This window comes from Pelophylax lessonae (assembly GCF_965119305.1).
Source record: "Pelophylax lessonae genome assembly, chromosome: 5".
In the NCBI taxonomy this organism is placed as follows: Eukaryota; Metazoa; Chordata; class Amphibia; order Anura; family Ranidae; genus Pelophylax; species Pelophylax lessonae.
In genome coordinates, this window is record NC_138772.1 from 312813967 (window position 1) to 312841806 (window position 27840).

A 27840-nucleotide genomic window follows, 5' to 3' on the forward strand; every position below is an offset into this window, starting at 1 on the left:
CATGGTGGCCAGAGGAAGGCAGAAACGTTCTCACATCTCCCCTTTAAAGCGGAGTTGCGGGCACAGAAACCATTTTTCAACAAACATACCCCCAGGACAGTCAGGGCTAGTACATTCCACAATGGCTAGCCTCTGATCTGTCCCGGTTCGCACTTACCTTTTAGAAGAAATACTCACTTATAAAATTTCTTCCACAGCGTTGCCATCTCTGTTGTGGGCAGCTGAAGCCAGCGCGATCCTCTTCGGTGTCCTCTTCCGCGTCTTCTTGTCCCAGAATGCGCCTGCACCGGCCCCTCTCGTCACTTCCGGTGCAGCGCAGCATTCCTCCACAGCTTCTGGGCATGCCCAGAAGCTGTTTAGCAGGGAATGCGGCATCGCCCCTGAAGTGACGAGCGGGGCCGGTGCCGTCGCATTGATTCCTGGGAGCGATGACGTTCAGCTCCCAGGAATCATCGCAAGACAGGAAGTGACGTCTGAGCCGCGGCACCGAGGGAGGAAGTAGAGAATAGGTGAGTATATTCAATCTCCAATTACAAGGTGAGTAAAAAAAAAAATGCCTAACTATCCAATTCCTTTTCAGGTGAGGGAGACCAAGCAGATGGGCACAAAAAAAAAGTTTGTTTTTGTGCCCGGAACTCCGCTTTAAGAAGGGACCTTAAAACCCTCCAAACATGTCTCATTAGGACATTCACAATGGAACTGGCAGACCAGTTCCCTCTTGGTCACCCAGCACTTCTCTGAACCATCTACCTTCTAATCAATTAAAAGTATTATATACTGTAATTGCTGTGTACATAGTTTCTTTATTATGATTGAGACTATACAGTAAACACTTAAAAAAAATTTATATTTTTTCCAAATCAGGTAAATAAGAAATATTCCTTCTTAGACAAGGTCCTCCCACCACATTGTTTGATCATTTTCACCTACAAACATCTAACTTTGTTGTGAATGCAAAGAACACATTGCTAACATAAAAGAAAAATACATGCTGGGGGGGGGGGGGGCGACCTCTGGGGGAATCAAAAATGGAGAAAGATCTGGGGGTCTTAGTAAAAGATAGACTTAGCAATAGCATGCAATGTCAAGCTGCAGCTGCCAAAGCTGACAGAATATTGGCATGCATAAGGAAGGGGATGTATTCCAGAGATAAAACTATAATCCTACCACTTTATAAAGCACTGGTCCGACCACATCTGGAGTATTCTGTCCAGTTCTAGTCACCAGTCCTCAGAAGGGATGTATTGGAGCTGGAGAGAATCTAGAGAAGGGCAACAAAACTTATTAGGGGATTAGAGGACCTTAATTACAAAGAGCGTTTAGAAGCACTTGATTTATTCTCCCTGGAGAAGAGACGCCTAAGAGGGGACATGATAGCAATTTACAAATACCTCAAAGGTGATCTGAGCATAAAAAAAAACTATTCAGTTGCAGGGAATGCATGAGGACACGGGGCCGTACAATACGAAAGAGGAGAAGAGATTTAACCTCAGGCTATGGAGGAGGTTCTTTACTGTAAGGGCTACAAGACTGTGGAATTTTCTGCCACAAATGGTAGTAACTGCGGGGAGTATGGATACTTTTAAAAGACTCTTGGACGTACATCTCAAGGATCAAAACATTCAGGCTGCATTCACACTTGAGCGTTTTTACCGCGATTTTTAATGCAATTTTACCGCGATTTTCAGGTGTTTTTTTCAGGCGTTTTTGGAGGCAGGCATTGACATCTATCAAAAACGCTGGTAATCAGCCCAAAAAGAAGCTCATGTACTTCTTTCAGCTACAGGCGTTTTGCTTCAGGCATTAAAACGCTCAGATGTGAACAGGGGCCATTTAAATGAATGGGGTTTTACTTGTTGGGCGTTTTGGAACGTTTTTTTTTAGCGTTTATGGAGCGGAAAAATGCTCAAAAACGCCCAGGTGTGAATGGAGCCTTGGGGGTATGGGAAATGATTCACACCTACACAGGTTGAACTGGATGGACTGTTGTCTTTATTCACCCTCAACTACTATGTAACTATGTAATTTTATAAACTGAACTTATTCCCCCAGGGTGCAAAGCACATGTAGCTTAACCCATTCAAATATGTCCCTTTGTTGCTAAGGAACATAGTTAGAAGTTTGTCCCCCATTGTATAACACTACACTCTTAGAAATCAGAGGGATTTGTGAGTGACAGCCTGTGTCATTGTGTGTCCTTCTGCAAAGTATTTTTCATATGCACAACCTGAAGCTGTGATCATCTGTGCTGACTTGATGTCATACATGTGACTGGCCCAAAATCAATGATCTTTCATTCATAAAAGTGCTAGGGCTGTGTATGTGTAAAAGCAGCTTCAGATAGACACGCAGACCCCAGAGTGATCTGTCACTCACTATTCTGAAGGAACAACCAGCAATACCTGTTCATTTAAAAAAGGAAAAGCAGCACTACAAATTATAAGTGCATATAATTATGAGTACCACAGCACCACAGCACCAGCATAAGTAATTTGAAAAAGTGCTACCAATGTTAAGCAACAAATTATAATTCATTAAGCAGTAAGGTGAAGAAATTCCTTAATATTAACATTTATAAAGTGCAAAAAAATTCAATGGCTATAAAGCATCAAAGTAAAAATATACAGGCAAATTTATCAGCTAATAAAGTGAAAAAAAAAAAGGAAACATCAAACAGTGCAAAGGTGCAAAAAAAAGTGCATACATGTGTCAGCAATGCAACAAGCATTAAATGAATGCATATAGTCCATAGATGAAAGGAGTTCTCCAGTGGTGATCGAAAGTTTGGGCACCCCAGGTAAAAATTTGTATTAATGTGCATAAAGAAGCCAAGGAAAGATGGAAAAATCTCCAAAAGGCATCAAATTACAGATTAGACATTCTTATAATATGTCAACAAAAGTTAGATTTTATTTCCATCATTGACACTTTCAAAATTACAGAAAACAAAAAAATGGTGTCTGCAAAAGTTTGGGCCCTCTGCAGAGTTAATATCTTGTACTGCCCCCTTTGGCAAGTATCACAGCTTGTAAACGCTTTTTGTAGCCAGACAAGAGTCTTTCAATTCTTGTTTGAGGTTTCTTTGCCCATTCTTCCTTACAAAAGTCTTCCAGTTCTTTGAGATTTCTGGGCTGTCTGTCACGCGCTGCTCTTTTAAGGTCTATCCATAGATTTTCAATTATGTTGAGGTCAGGAGATTGTGAAGGTCATGGCAAAACCTTCAGTTTACGCCTCTTGATGTAATCCCCCGTGGATTTTGAGGTGTGTTTAGGATCATTATCCATTTGTAGAAGCCATCCTCTCTTTACCTTCAGCTTTTTCACAGATGGCATCAAGTTACCATCCAAAATTTGCTGAAACTTTATTGAATCCATTTTTCCTTCTACTCGTGAGATGTTCCCTGTGCCACTGGACATCCACAGTGTAAGATCCTCCAGGAAATATCATCTGTGCAAAACAGGAAATTAAACTCCGCCACCGGATTGTAGTAGTTACCAACAGCCTCTTAGCAGAACAGTTGGGCCAAAGATTAAAATGGCCAAAAGTGCATGAAATGTGAGTCTCGCGCTCAGCTTCCACTGGGGAGAGATGATCGCCACTCAGCAGTCAATGGTGTTACAAGACAAAAAAAAAATAATACATTTCTATCACAAAGTCCATTTAACAAAATGCCTTTTTATAAAGTTTTGGAGCTCCAATTAAAAAGCATTCCAATATCAGCAGGATCAGAGCGGCAGGCTGATGGTTAGCATAAACAAACGCCAACATTGGTAGCACTTTTGCAATTTACTTATTCTGGTGCTGATGAATATATGCGCTTAAATTTGTAGCGCTGCTTTTTTATTTATTTATTTGCGGCAGGCAGCCTCTCCTGTGCGAACCGACGTAGCCGTGGAGTGGCGGAGCATCCACTGTGGACATGTCGGGCCGACCGCCGCTGACGTTTGGTCAGCCCCAGGGAGAACAGGTAAGTGACTCAAGTATAAGCCAAGGGGGGCTTTTTCAGCATAAAAAATGTGCTGAAAAAGTCGGGTTATACTCGAGCATATATGGTAATTATTATTCAAAATAAATAATTTTTCAAAAAACCTAATTTGTGCTGTGGAATATAGTCCAGTTGTTTCAATCAATTCAATAGCTGCTGCAATTCCTTCATCCTGCGGTATGGATGTGTAAAAAACGATTCACATCCCATGTTACAAGAATGCCCACCTCCTTCCATTCAGGTAAAGATTTCAACTTCTGTAAAAAATCATTAGTGTCCTTAATATGGGACTCTCCCTGTACAGAATCTTATCCAGAAATTGTGAGGTAGGGACAAACATAGAACCACTACACGACACAATCGGGCATCCCAGGGGGTTATCCTTATCCTTGTGGATTTTCAACAGGGTATATAGGACAGGTATCCTAGTGTGTGTAGGTAATAGATAGTCATAAAGATCCTGTGTAATTGTCCCATTTCTGAGCGCATGTTTCAAAATTTCCTCTAATTCTTTTCAAATACTCAAAGTGGGGTCACCTGTTAATTTCTTATATACCTCCTGATCTTCAAGTTGTCTGTACATTTCATCCTCATACATTTGTTTGTCAATAATACCAGTGCCCCGCACCCTTATCCACTGGTTTTAAAACTATTTCATGGTTTTCACTTAATCTTTTCAATGCCAATTTTTCATCATGCATAAGATTATTAGGTATATGATCACAGTAATCCAAATGAGAGACAAGTTCATGTACATCTCTCATCACCTCCTTTACAAAGGTTTCCACCGGTGCATATGTAGTGGGTGGTACTGTTTTAGATTTTTAAAATAAACCCATATGTTTACATTCAAGTGTGTCCCCAGGAATTTCTATACAAGTACTTGGTTTATGTTCAAAATGTACCTTCCATCTAATCTTCCTAAATAGTTTGTACAGATCCTGAACAAGCATAAACTTATCCAAATAACTTTTTGGACAAAAAGTTAGTCCTTTATTAGTCCTTTATTTATTAGTCCTTTATTAAGCACCCTTACCTCTTCTGGGGAGAGTGCTGCCATGGAGATTTTTATCTACTAGATTCTCCAATATCAGTTTTGATTGCTTTGTGTATTGCGGTGTGGCAGATACATAGCCATTCTCTGGTGTTGTATGATCTGGTCTGCATGCGAGACCTGCCTTCCCACTGTTTGATGCAAGAAAACAGTGGGGGCAGAATCCGTGTCAGTAGAGACCACTAATGAAGAATCCGATGCACCCTCTCTTCTCATCAGGGGCAGACTGGCAACTTTCAACCCAGGGGCAAGTACAAACCAGAGGCCCATGGTGCAGCGACTCAGCCCCCCTCCCACTCTCCCTCTTCCTGTCCTCCCCTTGACCCCCATTCCAGACTGAAGCCCTGCTCCAGGTACTCTCTACTCACTGGCTGAATCCAGCCAGGGGGCGGTTGGGGGGAGATGGGGCAGCTCAGTTGGGGCTAGCCGGGGGGGGGGGGTGGGGGAGAGTCTCCAATGGGGCATGGAACTGGCCTCTGCTCAGACACAGTTTACATCATCCATGCAGGGGGGAGGAAGGCCTGAGCTCTGTCCTTGTGTTCAACCTGCACTCAGTAGGTCAGCGGCAAGGATTTTTTACTTTTCTTCACCAGAATCCTTTAGGCATGTCTGTGGCAGAAGTGGTCCAGCCTTTTTACGGGGAATCAGAGCGGCCCAGGGGGCAATTGCCCCCCTACCCCCTTGCCAGGTCCTCCCCTGCTTCTCACTTCTCATAGTGCCTGATGTAATCCGCCCACGACGTGTATGTAATCCATCTATGAACTTGATTCCTTTGATAATCTTCAATATCTCGGTCAAACTTATTCCATTATTTCATCTCCAAATCTGTACGATATTTATTCATATTTGCATCCAAATTTTAAGGCTGAGACAGAGGGATATTTGGTGGATTAACCAGTTCTGGACCGGAAAGATTTCCCCCTTAAGGACAATGCCATTTTTTGCGATTCGGCACTGCGTATTTTAACGGACAATTGCGCGGTCATGTGACGCTGCACCTAAATAAAATGTATGTCCTTTTTTTCCCCACAATTAGAGCTTTCTTTTGGTGGTATTTGATCACCTCTGCGATTTTTATTCTTTGCGCTATAAACAAAAAATTGCAACAATTTTGAAAAAAAAAAATTTCACATTCTGCTATATAACATTCCCAAAAAATAACATTTAAAAATCAATTTTTTTTTAAATATTTTAGGCCAATTTGTTTTCTGCTACATATTTTTGGTAAAAAAAAATTGCAAAGAGCGTATTTTGATTGGTTTGCGCAAAAGTTATCGCATCTACTAACTACGGGAAAGATTTATATCATTATTATTATTTATTTTTTTTACTAGTAATGGCGGTGACCAGCAATTTTTAGCGGGACTGTGACATTGCGGCGGACGGATCGGACCCCTAACTGACATTTTTGACACTTTTGGGGGGACCGGTGACATTACTACAGTAATCAGTGCTAAAAATATGCACTGTCACTGTAATAATGACACTGGCAGGGAAGGGGTTAACCCAGTGGGTGATCAAGGGGTTAAATGTAAGCCTAGGGGAGTGTTTCTAACTGTGGGGGGATGGGCTTTTCAAATGATCACAGAGACCTGTGTTCCTATATAGAAGGATCACAGGAGCTCTGTGATCATTCCAGAGAGAACAGTCAGCTGTGTTTACAACAGCTGACCGTCATTCTCTCTTAGCGGGGAGCAATCGCGGGTGGCCGACGGCAATCGGAGCTGCCAGCCCCATGCATCGGAGTCCCCACTGCCAAGTGGGGGCGGGAGCGCGTCGCCAGCGGCGAACGCTTGCACCTTGGAGGAGCAGGCGCGCGACAGACGTAGAGCTACGTCAGTTCGCGCAGGAGAGGCTGCCTGCCGCAGTATATCTGCGGCGGGCAGTCCGGAACAAGTTAAAAAGCTAAATTCTTTATACTCTAACGGGTTAAATAGAGATTACGATCTCTATTTATTCTTGTGTATAGGATGATAATAATTATGATTTTTGAACATTGCTTGGTAGCATGTATATTTTAGCATGTATATATTTTCCTTTGGTATATGAGGATTTTAAGGAGAGATCTTGAACAGATTGGGTAAACAGTTGTAAATTTGGTAAATTTGTGATGAGTCTGCTATTCACGCGTGGGCTGGGTACTCTTGGCTTGGGGGTGCCCAATCTACACGCCTAATGAAAATAATATGAAACAATGATATGGTTTTGATATAGAAGACAGTAATAAATGATTGCAGTTAGCTATGGGGGGGTATTATGTGGAGGTGTGGAAATTTGTCAATCGTTTTGAGGTTGTTGGAAAATAATGGGTTAAAGTGGATTCAATTAGAAATTGTAATTAAGGAGATACACCTGTGTAGTGTGAGGCTGGACTCACTGAGGGAATAGAGATAAAAGATTGTACTGAGGATTAGTGCTACACATGAAGCTTGATGAAGGACATATGCATGGCCGAAACTGTGCAGGTGCTTGTAAATGCAAGTTTACTTATATGCTTGAAGATCAGCAGTAAAGGATATTTGGAACAACAATTGGATTGCATCTTCTATTATTTGATGGATACTTTGTGGTAAGAAGGGAGTGCCACAATAGATGTAATCTTTGTGCAAAGAGATCTACACAGCAGAGGTGTCTCAACTTGAAATTGTATGTATGTGTGTGTGTGTATATATATGTATGTGTGTGTGTGTGTATCCGGTTAAAAAAATGCTTAATAATAATTATATATATATATATATATATATATATATATTATTATTATTATTATTATTATTATGCATTTTTCTGTGCAGTGATGTGCTCTACTAGAGGAGAGGTGTGAAAAGCCCATGATCTCTAAGCTAAGCGACAAGCATAGACAAAACAAGACATGTCATGGAGAATCCCAGGGCCTGCTGCCATGCCTGCACAGCAGCAGGGAAACCAATTAAGGGCCCTTTCACACTGGCTTTCCGCATGTCCGTATATCATCCTATTTTTTTGCGGATGATATACGGACATAATATATGTCAATGGCATTGCGGATGTCAGCGGATGACCATCTGCTGACATCCGATTTGCGTCCTTTCAGTTTTGTTCCGTTTTTTGGAACGGAACAGAACCCTATTTTTCCTCCGTTTTAAAAAACAGAACTGATGCAAAATCGGATGTCAGCGGTGTCATCCGCTGACATCCGCAATGCCCATAGACATACATTATGTCCGCATATCATCCGCAAACTGATGGGATGATATGCGGACATACGGAGCTGATGACACAAGTGTCATCCGCTTCGTGAAAAAAAAAAGTGCCGGAGCGGATCGCAATGCGGTCCGCTCCGTATGAAAGAGCCCTAAGGTAGATTATTTATTTTTCTGCCATTGTACATATACGTACTATTTTTAAATAGCAAATTCAGAGTGTTTGCACTTAAAAAAATAAAACTTGAATTCTGCTAATCTAGTAAATTTAGGCATAGCTATTTATTTTATACCCCTTAAGTCGTCTGCAGTCTTTTTCTCTAGCACATTTTAGCCAATTCTACCTTATTAAAACTGTCCGTTCAATTTTTATACTGCTGTTTTATCTGCGGTCTCCTGATTTTTAACCGGAGCTTAATAGAAATTGGCCAGCAGCGGGACAGTTTTGCAGCACAAGAGCAAGGACAGCCTCTCCAAACTACTGAATTTCTATTTACCAGTCAAAGCAGGTTTAATGTTTCATGATTAAGTGCATATCACTGCTCAAGCTACCTGGGGGGAAAAAAATGCCTTTTTTCAAACTGTAATGAAACAGATTGAGGTGCTGCTGCTGTATGTAACCCAATTGAAACAAACAAAAAATATTAAAAATTCACAGCCATGTGCTGCCAGTGTATTCCCTAAGCATGATATTTAAAATAATTGTAACATTTTCAATATTGCCCTCAAAAGTACATAAGACCCTCCTCTTCTGCTGTAGCTATTTTTATGTTTAACTTCATGTTTACTTTCACTTTTTTTTATATATCTTTAGCAAAGCTGGCCCAAACAAATTACCGTAGCTCATTTTAATGGTAGATGTGCCTGCTGTCAGTGCTGTAAAAAGAAAACTGTGTAGCAACAACTACATACAGTATGCAGTGCTATTTTCCTGCAGCGGTATGTGGACTTCCCGTCTGCTGCAGGGATAAAATAGTCAGGCTGAGCTCTGCTTAGCCATTCATAAGAAGCCTAGTATTGTTATCAATTAATATAAGGTTTCTTTTGATTAGTCAAGGTGGAGAGGTGAGCTGATGATGTCATGAGGAATAGTGTACACTTAAATCGCCTCACTTTACATCTCTCACATTTACTGCACTGCCTATCTCAATTGGTAAAATAACAGTTAGGCATACAACGGTTAGGCTATTTTTAAAATTGACCTTTTTACATTTTTTTTTTTATATTAAAACTCTTTATGCCATTACTAATAGGAAAACTAAAATAGTCAGTTGGACTTAATGAGGAGCTCTAGTGTCCCCCCCAAAAAATTAAGTCAGCAGCTACAAAACCTTCCCCTTTTGTACTAAGTTCCCTTTAACAGAACATTATGGTAAATTATGTAACTATTTTATAAACTGTTCACAAAACAGTAGGTTGTTCAGTGTAAACAGATTTATTTATTTTTTCTCTTTCTTTTTCTATTAAACACTGGTGGATAGACTCTGATAGGTGCCTCATCCCTAAAGATACATTTACAATACAGCCATTTCCCCAACAAAAAAAATTGATTTTTTTTAGGCACTTTATTTTTTTTCTCTCTCTTTTTCTACAAAAAAATGTAATTTTCCTGCACATACTAGATTGCTTAAAGTGGAACTTTAGTCGTAAAGTTATATTGAACACTGGTGGATAGACTCTAGGTGCCACATCCCTAAAGATAAATTTACAATACAGACATTTCCCCAAGAGAAAATTGGATTTTTTAGGCACTTAGGTAAACCCCCCCAATGTATATATACGTCCTCCGTCTAAACCTAAATACCGGTGTTATGGCAGCAGATAATTAGTCCCCTAATTAGTTTAGTTGTCCTTCTTTGGACTCTCTCCAGTTCCAGAGTAATAACTGCTTTTGGCAATCAGAAAAAAATTATTAGCTTTGATCTGCTTGGCCTTTATATATTAATCACATCTTTTGTTTTGGTAGCCACATCAATACCCTTTAGATCAGGCATTTCATATGGTTTGAGTGGAATAGCTCTGGTCACTATTAAACATCATGTTTCACCCTCTTTTCTCTTATTTGAGAGACCGTTGGCCTCTTACTCTTACCCTCTACTCTCATCTACAAAGTGGAATTCCTGGTGACCATCACCTCTGCAAGGCCAGTGGCTGAGCTGGTGGCTTTATCTTGCAAAAAAAGTGGGGTTTAGTCCAATGACTTCTTGTTTTTATAAAATTAGTACTTAGTTTGCAACGCTGTCCATGTTTACTTTACCATGGCAGGGATTTTATTACAAGTCTCCAAAGTCTGTCTCCAAATTATGTTTTAGTTTGTAACTAAAGAGTTAGGGAAAGGCAGGCAGCCTATGGCTGTATGAGTCTTTGCTTTTCCCCATCCTCCCCCCTGCCTGTATAGTTTCCTCCTGCATTTGCCGCAGACTCCACTTTCCCTTGCATTGCGAAAAGACAGGCAAGCTTTTTTTACGTTTGCATAGGAACAAGGTGGGGTTTAGGCTTAGGACTTTTTTGTAAAGTTAGTACCCTGTTCGCTTTGCCATCCCTTGTTTGCTTCATTGGTGCAGCGACAGCCTTATGAGTAAAAAAAAAAGTATGAATAACGTTTTTAAATGTGTAAATAAAGTGGTAACATAAATGTCTGCCTAATTTGTTTTATCCCAAAATCCAAAGATTTGAGGCAGGACAAGCAGCCTATGGCTGTGGGATTGTACATTTTTTCTTTTTGCTGATGTCTGCCATTCCCTTTGCCCCTCTAATTTCCCCCAACTATTTGCTGCTGCCTACTCTTCCTTCCAGTGTTGTAGAAGGGTGGGCAACCTTTGTTATTTTTGCATAGTAACAAGGTGGGGTTTAGGTCTAGGACTTCATTTTTTTTTTTTTATAAAGGTAGTATTCAGTTTGCATTGTTGCCCATGCCTGTGTTTAGTTCACCGGGGCAGGAACAGCCTTACAAAGAAAATAAAAAAAATAGGACATAAAAAAATGGGGATAAGAAAAAAGGAAACAATCACATTGCATCAGTATTGCATATTACATACACCAGTAAACTGTAAGAGTTAATGCATCAAGAATAACATGTATAACCTGATCTGTAAATGATCAACAAGTCGCTAGTAACGGAGGGAGTCCCCATCCCTCCAGGGTCACCCCAACGAGATCTAACTGTGCCCCCAGGAGGGATTAAACCCTCATCCTTCCCCCGTCCTACAATAATCAGTTAACAAGTAGTATATTTTTCCACATCTAGATTCAGTATTGAAACACTCAGGTTCTCATGTCTTTGAATATATTCATTCCAAATTGACCATCTGGCCTTAAATTGCTGAGAACGGTTTTCGGTGTATGCTAGTATTCTTTCATATTCATAAGATTTCCTCAGCAATTGTATTACCTCCCCTCTAGAGGGGATCTCCTACTCTTCCATTTCCGGGCTATAGTTAATCACGCTGCGTAAAGAATGTGTTGCACCACTGTTCTACACTGGGGTGGGTACCAATCAATATCTATACCCAAGAGAGCTTGTTCAACTCTTACTTTGTTGAGAATTCCTGTAACATCCACAATTAATCAGGCAATCAAGGCCCAGAAGCTACACAAAGAAACACAGGTCAAACAAATCTATTTTAATCTGTCTTCTTGTAAAATTTAATAAATAAACTTTGATATTTTTTACTTATGGTTTTTCTATTATATGATACGGTACCATCAAAAGTCAAAAATAGTCCTTCTGTGGTCTACTACTGCTACACCCTTCACTCTACAGCTTAGGGACCACACACTAATACTTCTTTACAATTTTAATCGGGATGTAGGTACCTGAGACTCCTTGGGTACCAATAGACATAGCCACACATAGTCTTATTAACATTTTAAAATAAAGTGTCTGCTATTCACCCTTGGGGGAGGGGGAGGAAATTAGCTCATTAACAATACTTGCAGGGAAGTGGCTTCTTGACGTCTAGTAATATTTGACTTTGAGTAATACGAGAGATGCTTTGTCAGCCACTTCATTACCTCCTGCATAATTCACTACTGACAATATGAATAAATAAATCTCCAGACAGCCTTTTCGGATTTGCGTGACTTCAAAGGAAGATCTGGGGAATGACAGGCAGCCAATGTGTGGGAGGGGCTTATCACCCAATGGGGACACGCTCACAAACATGCTCGCTGTTGGGGAGAATGAATACAATCAAGATAATTATACTACCTAAAATTATATACAGATTTAAAATGCTTCCAATTGCTATTCCATCAGCATACAGTAAACCCCCCTCCATTGCGGGGGTTACGTTCCGGACCCAGCCGCGAAAAGTGAAATTCCGCGAAATAGAAAAACCCTATTAAAATGCATTGTAGGCATGTTTATTTTACTGTCACTGTACGTGTAGAAGCATTTTAAGGTCTTTAAACACACTTTTAAAACAATAGAAACTCATTTAAACACATAAAAGATACTAAGAGACATAGCAAGAGCTATGGAAAACACAAAAATATTTCATTTTTAATGATTTATATAGTAAAATAACATTACAAAAAATACAGCGAATTACCGGGACCGCAAAAACTGAACCGCGATGGAGCGGGGGATTACTGTACTTTAGAACAAAAAAAAAAACAATGTTTCTAAAATGTATCTGGCAGGGGGAAAAAAGCCTAGAATACAGTATACGGCTCTCAGCAGAGACAAATCACAGGGTGGACTAGGGGCACCAGATATTAGATAGCAGTTATAATTTCAGGTATGTTAGAGTGGGCAAAAACAAATTCAGATAAAAGATGGGTAAAGATCGAAACTACACTAAGTAGAACACAATTAACTAGGAATATTTGGATTCCACCAAAGTATAGGGAAATACACGCAGATACACATGAATTGACGAGAGTGGTATTTAACATATGGGATATGATTTACAGACAGGCAAAATGGGAATATAACTCTCCTTTATTACCATTAAATGGCATAAGATATTTTGCACCAGGGTATGAGATACAATTTGGGAATTGGGTAAAAAGCACGCAGTTAAAAGACATAACACAAGGGGGAAAAATTAGGCCATATCATGAACTCAACACTAGGGGAGGAAAACTAATGTTAAATGAATGCAGATATCTGCAAATAAAACATTATGTGAGATCTCTGCCACAACCATTCAGAGCCAAGAAGGACCTGAATCTAGTAGAAAAACTTTGTAATTCACTAATAAAAATAAAACATGTTTTATCTCAAATATACAAGATGTTAACAGAGATGGCTGGCCTGGGTAAACCTCAATTTATTGAAACATGGGAAAAAGAGATAGGATCGCGTTTAAATGAGCACGAAGTGAGTGTTATACACAGAGCCGTACACTGTTCTGCGATAGATGTGAACACCATTAAAAATGAACTATAAAGGCATATTGCGATTGTATATAACACCGGTCAAAGCACATAAATTCCATCCAGAGAAATCGGAATTGTGTTGGGGGGTTTTAATTCACGGGGCACAATGTATCGTATATGGTGGGATTGTCCCAAAATTCGTGACTACTGGCAGAAGGTACAACAGTTTATCAGGGAAATTACAGGAGTGGGTATCACGGACGATCCATGGACCTGCTTATTTCATGAAAGGGATAAATCACACAAGCAGTAAAAAAACATGCTCCTCCCAAACCTGATAAATGCAGCAAAGGGGGCAATTCTGAAGAAATGGTTAGATGCAGAAAGTCCCACCCTCAGAGATTGGTTCAACAGAACCGAATATATATATATATAACATGGAATACTTGGGCAGTAGAGATGAGGAACAGGCTGAGTGTTTCTCAAACAAATGAAGAAAATGGTTGGACTTTAAAAAGACTAACAAATATATAGAAGCATGGGTAGATCAGGGGGATGATTGAGTAAAAGGATAGGTAGGAGAAGCGACACGTTATCGGTAAAGAAAAAAAGGGGTAGTGGTAAAGGGAAGGATGAGTTGAGAGGATCAGGGGTATAGGAGGGGATGATCTTTATTGTAGACCGTGAAGTATTTTGGAGTTTTTTATGGTTGCTTTGTACACAGTGTATTAAAAATCAATAAACAATAAAAAAAAAAAAAAAAAGAAAACATGCTCGCTAATGTCCGGGACACAGGCATGCAGAAGTCAGCATTATGGAAGTGAGCGAGCAATTTGCCTTGGACGGTTCCACTTTGCACATTAGGCACTTCATTGTAAGTATTATTTCCATGTAACTGCACACCTTCTCCTCTCTTCATGAATGCAGCATTTTTAGGGGAACACCGCAGAGCCTGTGTCCCACTCCACCAACACAGCCATGATTGCCTCCTCACTTCCAGCGACAATGTGGTAATCCCATGCAGACCTCTGTTGCTAACAAGCTTTAACACTTTTTGGATCCACTTCTGTCACTCCTTCAGTTCCTCCAGGCTTGGTCCAAAGGTCCCCTGTGTCGTGATGTCGGTCCCTGATATGTGGTATCGGTCACTAGGGAGAGTTAATTAATTTTAATGGCCATTGTAATAAATTATTATTCTGGCCAATTAAATAAATTAACGTCCAAGCGCTTGATGCGTCTAAACATACCTAAATGCGTTACATGCATTTACAAGTGCCAAATGTTTATTCTGCCAAAACACAGTTGCCAGGAGGATAGGCGTCTAGGAGAGATGTCCTAATGTCCAGTGCGCCTGAGGCTTTAACAGTAAAGAAATGCAGGATCCATTTGAAGGAAACAAGAAGAATTCTTCATAGTCTTGTTGAAAGTAAAAAAAAAAAAACCCAGTAAGCAAACACAAAATTGTCATGTTATCCTTGCCAAATGCAAACTAATCAGTTATCACTGTAATGTATATTGAACGCACTTCATAACTGACTAGCTGTGTGAACTTTCCCTACAAGCTTTGTCAATTGGTTTTTTTTATGTAAAGTGCACCATGTATATAGCTTGGAAAAAGACCTCCTTCTATTTGTCAGACTATATAGATTAGTTTTATTGATGGTATAAAAAAAAATGGGGGAAAAAAATAGATAAATAGCGCGCCATTTATGTTCCTAATATGGGTTTGTCCGTAGTATAGATCATTTTAGAGAAAGATTGATAATTCATTCCTTCTGTGAGTGCTTATGTGCAAACCTCTATTGCTGAATGGGTCGAATTAAAGATAAATTTACTTACTTACTGGGGTCAATTCAATATAATCAATTATGAGAAGAAAAAATCTATTTGTGAAACATAGCATTATCACTTACAGACAGAGACATTAGATTATATAGCTAGGGTCATGTGCTTTTGTGATTAATGATCTCTGTTTGACCTACCATTGATCGGTCTAAAATGCTGATGCTCTGGACAAACAACAGGAATATATTAATTTAGAGTTTATATGTGATATTAAAGTCAAACACTATTTTCTTTTGGCCAAGAGTACGTATTCAAAAATATTTTATTTAATCTGCATGCGAAGTAATACATCCCAAAATGTGTGCAGCTGTTGGCAAAATACTATGTCTTTAGAAACTTATGTCTATATGGTTAATAGGATGAGGTTCGGGTTTTGCTGCTACCATGGGTTTGCAGCAAATCCCCAGGATTAACAGAGTTTCAAAATAGCCAACTTTTGGCCAAAGACTTTGTAGATTTGTCACCAGAAATAAGAATCTTCCTATGATGCAGTACTCAACAGAGTCACAAGAGTAATATAACTCCTAACTAACTAACTTTCTATAAAAGGGTGGACTCATAGTAGTCTTTTTTGTTTCCTTTTTATTTGGTCATTGGTACATGTTCCTCATGGCAGTGCCTGGCTTCCCATGTCTTTTGGCAATAGCTTGCCTAATAGCCCTACAAATGGCCAAAATTGAAAAAAAAAAAAAAAAAAAAAAAACAAGATCCCCTCTGTCACAGATTTTAATGAGGTTTACTTCAAAGTTCTTGAAATTTGAACTTCAAGGAAGATTTTCAAAACAGTTTGCAAACCAAACCCAAGTAAATTTGATCATCCATAATGGTTAGCAGTAGTACTGTATAAAAGTTAAGGTTAAGGAACCCAGATAGCAAGCAATTGCGCTGCGAGTTTGAAAAAGACTTGCTAAGCTATTGCTGAACTTGCCAGTCTTCACAATTTTTTTTGCACAATTGGAGCAAGTCTGCATTGCATGACTCCAGATCAACTTCTTTGCAAACATTCTGCAAGTCTGCTGCAAGTTCTGGTTCAGTTATGTTGTGCAATAGTCATCCCACCACAGGGGTCACTGTTACTTGCTGGGCTCTTGCTGTAGACTCACCACTGCAACTCTGCACTTGCTAGAGACTTGCCACACACATTTTTTACAAATTAAAAAAGTGTCAGCTAGAGCTTCAAGTGCTCTGCAACTGTTACTTGCCAATGAAAATGTGCAGCAAGTAACAGACTTACTATAAAACACTGTCACAAATTTGTTGCAAGTTATCCTTGCTTTCTTGGTACATACTCGCCTATAAGGCTGCAGCATTGGTCCAATGCTGCAGCTGTGGCCCGCAGGTTCTAAGACTGAGAACTGAGTGATCCCGTGACTGCTGATCACTCAGTTCTTGGGTCTGCTCTGAGCACAGAGCAGTGACTGTCAGTCACCGCTCTGTGATCTGCCTTTCCAGCACTCACTTGAGCATCATGAAGAACAAGGAACACACCAGGCAGGTCCGAGATACTGTTGTGGAGAAGTTTAAAGCCGGATTTGGATACAAAATGATTTCCCAAGCTTTAAACATCCCAAGGAGCACTGTGCAAGCGATAATATTGAAATGGAAGGAGTATCAGACCACTGCAAATCTACGAAGACCTGGCCATCCCTCTAAACTTTCAGCTCATACAAGGAGAAAACTGATCAGAGATGCAGCCAAGAGGCCCATGATCACTCTGGATGAACTGCAGAGATCTACAGCTGAGGTGGGAGACTCTGTCCATAGGACAACAATCAGTCGTATACTGCACAAATCTGGGCTTTATGGAAGAGTGGCAAGAAGAAAGCCATTTCTTAAAGATATCCATAAAAAGTGTAATTTAAAGTTTGCCACAAGCCACCTGGGAGACACACCAAACATGTGGAAGAAGGTGCTCTGGTCAGATGAAACCAAAATCGAACTTTTTGGCAACAATGCAAAACGTTATATTTGGCGTAAAAGCAACACAGCTCATCACCCTGAACACACCATCCCCACTGTCAAACATGGTGGTGGCAGCATCATGGTTTGGGCCTGCTTTTCTTCAGCAGGGACAGGGAAGATGGTTAAAATTGATGGGAAGATGGATGGAGCCAAATACAGGACCATTCTGGAAGAAAACCTGATGGAATCTGCAAAAGACCTGAGACTGGGACGGAGATTTGTCATCCAACAAGACAATGATCCAAAACATAATGCAAAATCTACAAGGGAATGGTTCACAAATAAACATATCCAGGTGTTAGAATGGCCAAGTCAAAGTCCAGACCTGAATCCAATCGAGAATCTGTGGAAAGAATTGAAAACTGCTGTTCACAAACGCTCTCTATCCAACCTCACTGAGCTCTAGCTGTTTTGCAAGGAGGAATTGGCAAAAATTTCAGTCTCCCGATGTGCAAAACTGATACAGACCTACCCCAAGCGACTTACAACTGTAATCGCAGCAAAAGTTGGCGCTACAAAGTATTAACTTAAGGGGGCTGAATAATTTTGCACGCCCAATTTTTCAGTTTTTTATTTGTTAAAAAAGTTTGAAATATCCAATAAATTTTGTTCCACTTCATGATTGTGTCCGACTTGTTGTTCATTTTTCACAAAAAAATATAGTTTTATATCTTTATGTTTGAAGCCTGAAATGTGGCAAAAGGTCGCAAAGTTCAAGGGGGCCGAATACTTTTGCAAAGCACTGTATCTGGGTAGATCTTAACATTATTGTTGGGATATAACCAGAAACTGGAGCGGCTCTGTGACAGCAGCCGACAGCGGACTTTAGATCGCTATTGGCTAATTCTGAGTCACAGGAGAGCGCAAGTAAGTGCACTTCTGTGTCCCACATGAGAAGTATGGCCATACAAACTTTGGTTATACTTCTACTTTAAGTGGATCTAGACTCAGACAACATTTTTCCTAAAACAGGGTGAAATAAATCAGTAGGAATTCTGAAGCTCTTCTTTTGCCTCGGTTCAATTTTTCATCCATTGCATAGTTTAGCTGTGGTACAGCTTTTACTGTTCCTAGAAACCACACCCTGATAAGACTACCAGGCTCTGTTCACACTGTCCCACTGTATTAGCGCAAGCAGCCTATTCCTGATAGACCTATTAGATTAAGACCCCTTTCACACAGCCCGTCCGTCGGGCGGACTCCGTTTATCTCAGCAGGGGATCGATCCACCGATCCCCCACTGAGCAGGAGGATGACAGCTGTTCTCCGCACTATGTGCGGAGACACAGCTGTCAGTTCCCCATACATATCTATGGGGGAATCGGATGGGAATGGACCGTCGGTCCATTCTCATCCGATCCCATCCGATCCGATCCACTGGACGGATGGAAAATAAGGTTTCCATCCGTCCAGATTTGACGGATCGGATGTCAGTGGACAGGGCCGTGATTTCTGTTAGTTAGGGTGTCATGGGTTCCAGATGTGTTTGCTGAGGGGGAAGTCTCCCCACTGGCTCCTATGAGAGGCTTCTCATAGGGTAGTGGAGGAAACCCAATCGGGGGACACATTCAAGCTTGTAGCTACCCCAGGAGGCAGATTATGCCGCAAATGATTCTGGGAGTGGATATAAGTTTGGGGAAAGTGCGTGACACAGTGTCTTTGGCAGGAGCAGAGTCCCTAGAGGGAGAGAACGGCTGTCTCTCCTCCTGTCTGAGGAAGTGGATGTCTCGGGATGTCGCCTGGGAATCCAGAGAGTGCTGAGTTGAGCTGAGTGGATGCGGTGTGCCTGATGAGGGCGAGAGGGATCCAGTCCCAGGAAAGCCTACACAGGTCATGAGTACTGAGGATTGCCCCTGGGGGTCTGCCTAGAGTCCGAGGGGACCACTCCGGAAGAGGTTCTGGGATCCAGTGCCAGCTAGCTGAGGAAAAGGGGGTACCTAGGTTGAGGACCCTGAAGTTACGGAGGGAGTAAAGAGTCAGTGAACCCCGAAGAGTTCAAGGTTAAAGGGGGCACCTGCAGTTTGGGCCCTGAATTGTACAGAGTGTCAGTTGAGAGTGGCAGCCATACAGGAACCTACAACAAACTACCTCAAGCCAGTGCAAGGCTGGGGGGGAAGTAGTCAGTGACTTTGCAGTACTGCAGTGTCAGTAATTCTATAATTCACAGTCCTGGATCTTCTGGACTTAAAGTCGAGGTTTCAGCACTTCTATCAAGTTACAGTGAGTTCGGAGAGTCAGTAAGCGTTGGCTAGCGTCGGCTGGCGTCAAGGCAGCGTTAACAGACATTTTTTTTGGATAAAGTCCCAAGTGTATTTAGTTGAGCCTAAGGAGTATCCCACTCATTCCCTTCTCCCATCCCCTTATCTACAATAAAACCACAAAACAAAGATGCCGGAGTTGTCCATGTCTCAGTTCTCACACCCAGGGTCACAGCTCACATGGGCTGGAGAGGTAACCGGTAACAATGGCAGACACACATCAGGCCACAGGCCTGGAAAACTTGCTACACCAATATAGGGTTTGACTCAGACTTCTATTAATATTATTATAAGGTATATGACAATTTTGTATGTGGAACATGTAATAGAAGGAAAGTAAAATCTTAGTAAAATAATTATGTCATCACCCCAAGCATTAAGTTATCTTAAAAAAACTAGATCAACGGGTTGGGAAAAAGTGGAGGTTCCACTATCACATGGAATTACGGGAAACATATAGACATGAATCAATTTATTCATATAAAACTATTTAACAGTTTCACTTACCCTGTGTAATATCAATGAAGGTGACTTTTCTGCAAAAAAATATAAAATTCCATCATGGCAAACAAATACATTAGAAACAAACAAGTAAATAAGTACTAGGGAAGTAGAAGGCTCTTTCCAATTTAATACATTTTTTTGTAGATCTTATTTCACAGTTTTAAAATCCCATAGTTAGAATTAACATTTTTTTCCTGTACAGTTATCTAGAGAGTGCTAAAATTGCATTTTCTGTCAGGCTGCGTTATAGGTTTGACAAGTACGACTTTTTATCTGCTTTCAGATATGTAGTTCTCTTGACATTATAAATGTACCCTTATGTTCACTGTAGTGCTTGGCTGTCAGTTGCTGTCTGGTATTTTGCTAAATATAAAATGTGTTTCCTCCTTTTTTTAATTGTGGATAAAAATAAGGAGACAAATAGAGGAAAGGACACTAACTGTGAGTAAAGAGGGGAAAGTAAGAGTACAAATAAATAATCAAAAGGCAGCCAATTTTGCCAATTTTTACTGGTATGACCTAATCTCATTCTGCTCGTGGTACTATTCAGAATCAGGCAACTCTATATATCTGTACACATTATATCATTATGGGCATGATTACTGCATCTATAGAACTTTCATTACCTTTTACCTCAGGGCTAGATGTAAGCACACATATACATACGTCTCAAATGTAGGACAAATGTTTTGTTTACATGGGCCTTATGTATGTAGAGCCACACATTATTCCAGGATCTTGACATCACCGGTGCGGCAGATCGACATCTGAGGGTTACGCTCTATAGCAGCAGGCCCTACGGTTGACAGCACTGGCACCTTTTATGACCAGCCGCATAATTGCCGATCATATCTCCATTCATAAGCAAGTAGGCTCACCTACCCATTGGCTTTTGAAACGGGAGGAAATAGAGTTGTAATTTAAATACATTTACCAATGGTTCACAAGGATTGCATCCATGTCATCCTTTTTTTAAATTAGACTCATTGGTTTGTTTCTCATAACCCTTGTGGTCCAATAAACGTTTTTTATTTATTGTCATGCAAGTTGGCTGATTATTGCCTTCAATTACCCAGGGCTAATATGAGCAGTGTCCACGTCCTAAGCGCTTTACAGAGAACTTTTGTGTGTTGAGATATCTTTCAGTTTTAAACCCTTACTCTTGGTAAATATGCAATGCAAAGAAAATCACAATAAGTGAAACAGTAGTAACCAGTAGGTCCAGAAAGAACCTATAACCCCAGGTATAAAAGGGAAGAGAATTAACTTTTATGTCAGACTGTTCCCTTCAAATCCTGATGCCACGGGCTCAACAAACTTTGTTGCACAATTATAAAACAACAAGTTACAAGAAATGCAATACCTAATCTCTGAGTAGAGTTCCCCTATATAGTGTGCAGTTATTGTGCACAGATTCCTTTAAGTGGGGGGTAGGAGAGTGGAGGAGTCCTTGTGATGTAGATGTTCAGTGTATTCAGCTAGCTCAACAAGGGCCCAAAAGGATTGCTGTGCAATGGCGACCAGCAACAGAAAATAGCTTGTGCAAAGTGTTTCCTTTTTGAGGCTTTAATGTAAAGAGATTGAATAAAGGTGTCTGCATGTAGTGTCTTTGTAGGTTGCACACAAGGTGGGCTATTGCGCGCTCACCAATCCTGATGACACCAAGGCTCAAGAGAATAGGATGCCCGGAACAGGCTCTTGAAGAATTTGCAACCAGTGAAGGGGGCCTGGCCATGCAACTAGCGACACTGGGATCCTAATGTAACTATACCAGTGATGATGACAGTGACCACCGACAGTCACTCGGCTGACAGGAAGCTACCAATGGTAGATCTGCATGCTCACTCACTGGAGACTCTCCATGCCATCTAGGCTGTGGCCCCTGCTTTCAGCTGAGAGCCACGGTCCCAGGAGAAAAACTCCTCCCCAGACCAGGCTATTTATGTCCTCACCCAGCATTCTTCTCATTCTCCCAGTCTGCAAGATCCTGGCTCCTAGGACCACATATGTCATCATCCCGTACTCTCAGCTGTGGTCTCTGCTTGTTCTGCATTCAGGAGGTGATGATACAGTGTCCAGGTTGAGCACTAGAAGGAAACAGGCTCACTGCAGCTGGTGTTACAGAATGTCTGATGATGACACAGGCAATGTTAGCCAGCACCTGGCTACATCTAAGATTGAGTTCTTACCAAGAACTTTAGGTACTCTATCATCAGACACTGATTCGTTTTATTAATGCCCTAAAACTCCAGTACTTTGTAAGAACTGGTTTATGCATAAGGCCTTAAAGAAAAAAGAATCATACAATAAATACAGTTTTAGTGCATTTATATATCCGATATCAAGACAAGTATGATAACAGTACCACCACATTATTGTGTACCTAATGCTAGACTACTTATCTGGTCAGTTGTGTCAGCCTACAGTGCAAATCTTCAGAATAATCTAATCTGTTTCAATTATTAGTTTTGGGGTCCCAATATTTGGCAAATTTAAATTTGCACATATATGTACAAAATAGTAGAAGCTTCTCGGAGCAGCCAGGAATGAAGACAGAGGAACAGTATGTGTACCTTAAGTTGAGAACTACTTGATTAGGAAAGGGACATATAGGTTAGGCTTTAGGACTGCTCAAAGTTTCACCCTCTTTCTTCACCTTGGTAGTTGTAGGCATTTAGGCTGTGAGACTGCTATCTTACTAGGATTATCCAGACTGACCTTGGAAAAAAATCAAAATTTGCAATACGATTACTTTTAATCCCAACCTCTTCTATTATGGAATTTTTCTTGCCACAGTGGAATGATTTCTACACATTAAATCAATGACTTAGACATTTTAGAATTAAAACAATCAATTTTAAGCAATATCAAGTGTCAAAAAAGGGAGTGAGCACTATATCTACTGAAAATTTCCTTAGGAACAGACGTGTAGCTAACCATTTCTTAAGAATTATATGACCTTTGAACACCCTAAGAAAGGCATGTGCAGCAGAGTACATTTGTCACAGTCAAAGGTTTGCTTTATATGTCAAGGTCTTCAATAAAAATGAGTTTTTTTATAAACTGAACTTTGAGACCAACTGACTTAATTGCTTTCATTTCAGGAGGGTTAAATATTCCCACAGCAATAGTTTCCAAATGAAAACCACATGATATCTAAATCCCATGGAATATGTGAAGTCATGAACTCTTCAAACACTGCAAGTTCAAATTATTCATTACATCTCCTGTCTATGTGCATAGTTTCTCTAAATCATCCACAAATTATTTTCATTGCAGTATATAACAAAAACACAAAACTTCTGACCAACAGTAATTTAAAGCTTGCATTTCACTGCCTAGGTTGATATGTTACTGCATATCTCAACCTTTCTACATCACATTATTATTTTGAGTATAATAGGGAACCTACTTGTCTTGATCAAAAGCACTGTTAATGTGCTCCCTATGTGACCTAAAGTCTAGGAAGCCCAGATCATATAGTCTTTGGTTGCCATGGATATTACAGGCATTACTTTTCATTAGACTATTGTTTTCAATCAGACACACCCTGACTCTGAGACTCAAACTCAGAAAAGAGTAGCAATAAAGGTGTAACCAATAAGCAGATCCTGTATAGTTAATCATCACATATGGCTACCCTATTAACATATAAAATGACACCTTACCAATGTTAAAGGATTTAAAATTCTCAAGAGTTATTACCTACCTTTACTTGCTAAAGTAGATTAACCACTGCGCGTCAGACGGAAAAAAAAAAAAAGGAGGGATTTAAAATTCTCAAGAGTTATTACCTACCTTTACTTGCTAAAGTAGATTAACCACTGCGCGTCAGACGGAAAAAAAAAAAAAGGAGGGTCGGAAGAGTGGAAGGAACCCTTGATGGACCAATATTTGGTAACGGTGAAGCAGGGAGAGAAAGTGGTTTAGAAATGATAAATATGTCCAATTATGAACTCACTCCGGCTAAACAGCCTTAATTTTGGCAGCAAATTTGGATTCACTTTTAGTCTTAGTCTTTTGACTAAAATGGCATTTTAGTTTTAGTCCCATTTTAGTCTTCTGCAATTGTTTTAGTTTTAGTCATATTTAGTTGACTAAATCTCCAGTACACTTTAGTCGACTAAAATAATTTTAATTGACTAAAATCGAATGTGTTTAGTTAAATAATGCATTATTTAAGCATTTCTCTAGAATTTCAAAACTCATTGTATACTCCTAGAGTAAAAAAAAAAAACATCTAATATCATGTTATTATATATGGTTTGAACAAACTACACAGACACAGATTTAGCCGTTATAAAACATCTTTACTCTGTAAAACCAAGTTTCGTTACAAAAAATATTGCTTTTTTGAGTCACAGATTCATTCCTTTCTATAAGTGCATGCTACTTTTCTGTTGTTGAGAACACGTAGCTCAAAGCCCACCCACACACTAAACAGTCAATTAAATCACTGTGTGGACAAATGCTTGCACGAGTGGGACATACCAAAGAAGTATACCAGACAATAGGAGCAATATGGTGGCAGCATTTAAAGCGGAGTTCCACTCAAAAGTGGAACTTCTGCTTATCTGTCTACTCTCCCCCTCCGGTGCCACATATGGCACCTTTCAGGGGGAGCAGGTACCTGCTTTTGACAGGTACCCTGTCCCTACACCTGTCGGACCTCACCACGGCAAAGTACGTCAGAAGTTTGGCCCTCCTCCTCCCTCTGCTTCCAGGCCAGTTACCGAGTGACTTCCGTCAGACCTCATCACGGCAAGGTATGTCAGAAGTTTGGCCCTTCTCCTCCCTCTGCTTCCAGGCCAGTTACCGAGTGCAGCACGCTTCGAGCATGCGAAGTAGGGACCTGGCCGTAAAGCCCCAAGGCTTTACTGCCGGGTTCCCTTACCAGCAATGGTGGGGGCAGCACCCGATAGCCGATGGAAACATCGGCTGTGGTGCCGACTTTGCTGGATTCCAGGACAGGTAAGTATCCTAATATTAAAAGTCAGCAGCTACAGTATGTGTAACTGCTTACTTTTAATTTTTGGAGGGGGGGGTGGAACTCCGCTATAAACAAACCACAGCAGCAGCAGAAGAATTCAAAGTCCAAAATTAATGATCTGCAGTCAGTGAGCCATTTTTATTATTCTTTTACATGATGACACTACAGCCAATTCTGGAAATGGAATGAATGATATTGGGGCTGTCTGCTCCACTGGTGTATCTTTGTTGTTTTTCCATTTTATTTGTATCTCGTGTAAAACTATTCCTATAAGATGTTGGACTGGACACTGTGTGTGGTCTCGTCTGGTGCATGGAGGCAAGTGTTGAATCTTTGATGAAGCAAGATCAATAGTGAACATCTTCCACTTTTCTATTCCATTGCAACACTGAAGATATTGGAGCATTGTGGCCTTACTCTTTTAAATGACTGCCCCCCACACACTGCTCACGTAATACTACTAGCATATTCAACATGATCAAAAGACTCCTCAAACTGAAAAAGTCGGTCTGCCAAATCACAAAACAACATTGGATGAGACACAGCTTGCTCTCTATTTAAAAAGGGAAAATGCTCACATCATTGCATGACCTACTGCTGGCTTTTGCGGAGCAGAAAATATTAAAACCCTTCAGAGTGACACCATGTCCATGTCCGTGTCCATTAAAAAAATCCCTGCAATGTATTTAGATAAGACTGTTTTCAACAAAAGTGGAGTTAAGTGTGTACTGTGCTAACCTTTGTATGAATTTCAGGATGAGTTGTCTGGAATGACCGCAAATGATGTGTAGCCTGGTCGCATGGCTGATATTGTTCAAACTGTTATTTGTTATTAAGGGTCTGCAAAGACAGTGACTTTGGAAGTATGGGAGATATAGTTCCGGGAGGATCCAGGATCATAGACTGCTATGTAGAGAGACTCTTCTCCCAGGGAGCAGTGGGGCACGCAGAGCTTGCTGGGAGTGCCTTTATAAAGGGGCAGGATAGAGTTTTGCTCTCTTGCCTCAAGGACAGCGTGCTGTAAAGAAGGGGAAGAACTGCTGCAGATCGCAGAGGAGTAGGTCAGAGGCCTAGTAGCGGACACCGGAGCTGAAGCGGGTGGTGTGAGAGCGCGGAGAAGGCTCGGTATTGTGACCGAGCGGAAGGTCATCTGACAGACTGAGGGAGACGCTGAGCAGAGCGGAGCCGGGTGGCAGCGGAGAGTGGAGTTCCCGGTTTGGGTGAGAGACATCCAGTATCTACATCTGCACTAATCACAGACCTAGGCAGGACTGCCAAACTATTTGCTTGAGAAGGCCATATGGAAATATAGTTATACCACTGGACACTGCAGTCACATATGTAATGCGAGGTGGGTGAACTAGGTCTTAAGCCCTCTGTCCAGTCCCAGGCTGTTAGTCTGTTGAGACACATCAACATCTGTTTTACATTTGCTTCTTTGGATTACAATATTGATTACTCTGGGGATTACAGTTCATCATCATCATCACCTTTATTGGATTACAATTACTTTCCTTGGATTGTTTGAGGATTCCTTACCGGTGAAGACTAGTGAGGCCTCACTCTTAAGGAGACTATTGCAGTTCAATATAAAGGGGGCCCCCGTTAGTACGCAGAGTGCACTCTGATAGTAGATCTAGTATTGTTATATTGTTTATTCTACATTAGTCATTAAGTGTAGTCATTTCTTATCTGTGGTCACTCTCCAAGTGTACTAAAACATTCAGCATGTTTATTTGTTGCTGAATGCAATCCTCTAGTATATATATATATATATATGTATTTATTTACATATATATGTGTGGCTTGTGTTCCAGATCCTGAGTGCTGAACTACACTCAAATCCTTGGTTGGGAACTCAGGATCTACTTTATTGTTAACCCTTGCATTATCAATAATTCTGTCTGCATACTTTTGTTTATTCCTATTTCAAAAGCAGTAAACTTGTTCTTACACTGCAATATTTGTGGTCTTAATTATTCAGTATGACAGAACCAATAGTGTCAGTCGGGTTGGAACCAGCTCAGGGCGAAAGAAGTGAACAGGATACCCATGCATTAAGCTACCCCCTTTGGGGCAGGGCTACAGATGTTTCAAGTTTTTTATTATTTTTACCAGTGAGTGTTGCTCCACATGGTTTGCAAAGGGCCTTTTATGTCCTTAACATTACAGCTCTGGATGGTCTGAGGACAGTGAGGAGCCCTGTAATGCTGCAGAGTGCTCTGGATGGTGGTCTGAGAGGCCTGTAATGCTGCTCATCGCTCTGGATGCCGGTGGTCAGAGGAGGTCTGCATGCTGCACAGTGCTGGATGTGGTCTCAGGTCTAAGGTATAGCCTGTAATGCACAGTGCCCTGGATGCCGGTAGTCAGAGGGGGCCTGTTGTAATGCTGCACAGTGCTGGATGGTGGTCTCAGGTCTGAAGGAGGGCCTGTAATGCACAGTGTCCTGGATGCCACTGCTAGTGGTCAGAGGGGGCCTATAATGCACACACAATGCTCTGGATGGACGGTGGTCTGAGGGAAGGCCTTTAGGCCTGCTGTAGTTGTAATGTACACTACACACTCACACCGGGTGCTCTGTCTGCTGTCTCCGCTCTGGACGTGGACGGTCAATTTGTGAGTCGGGACTCAAGAGTGGGACTCTCGTCGGGACTTGGGAGGCCTGGCTGTAATGCACAGTGCTGTTCTGGTCTTTGGCAGTCGTCACAGTGCACACAGTCACTTCAACTCGCTTGATG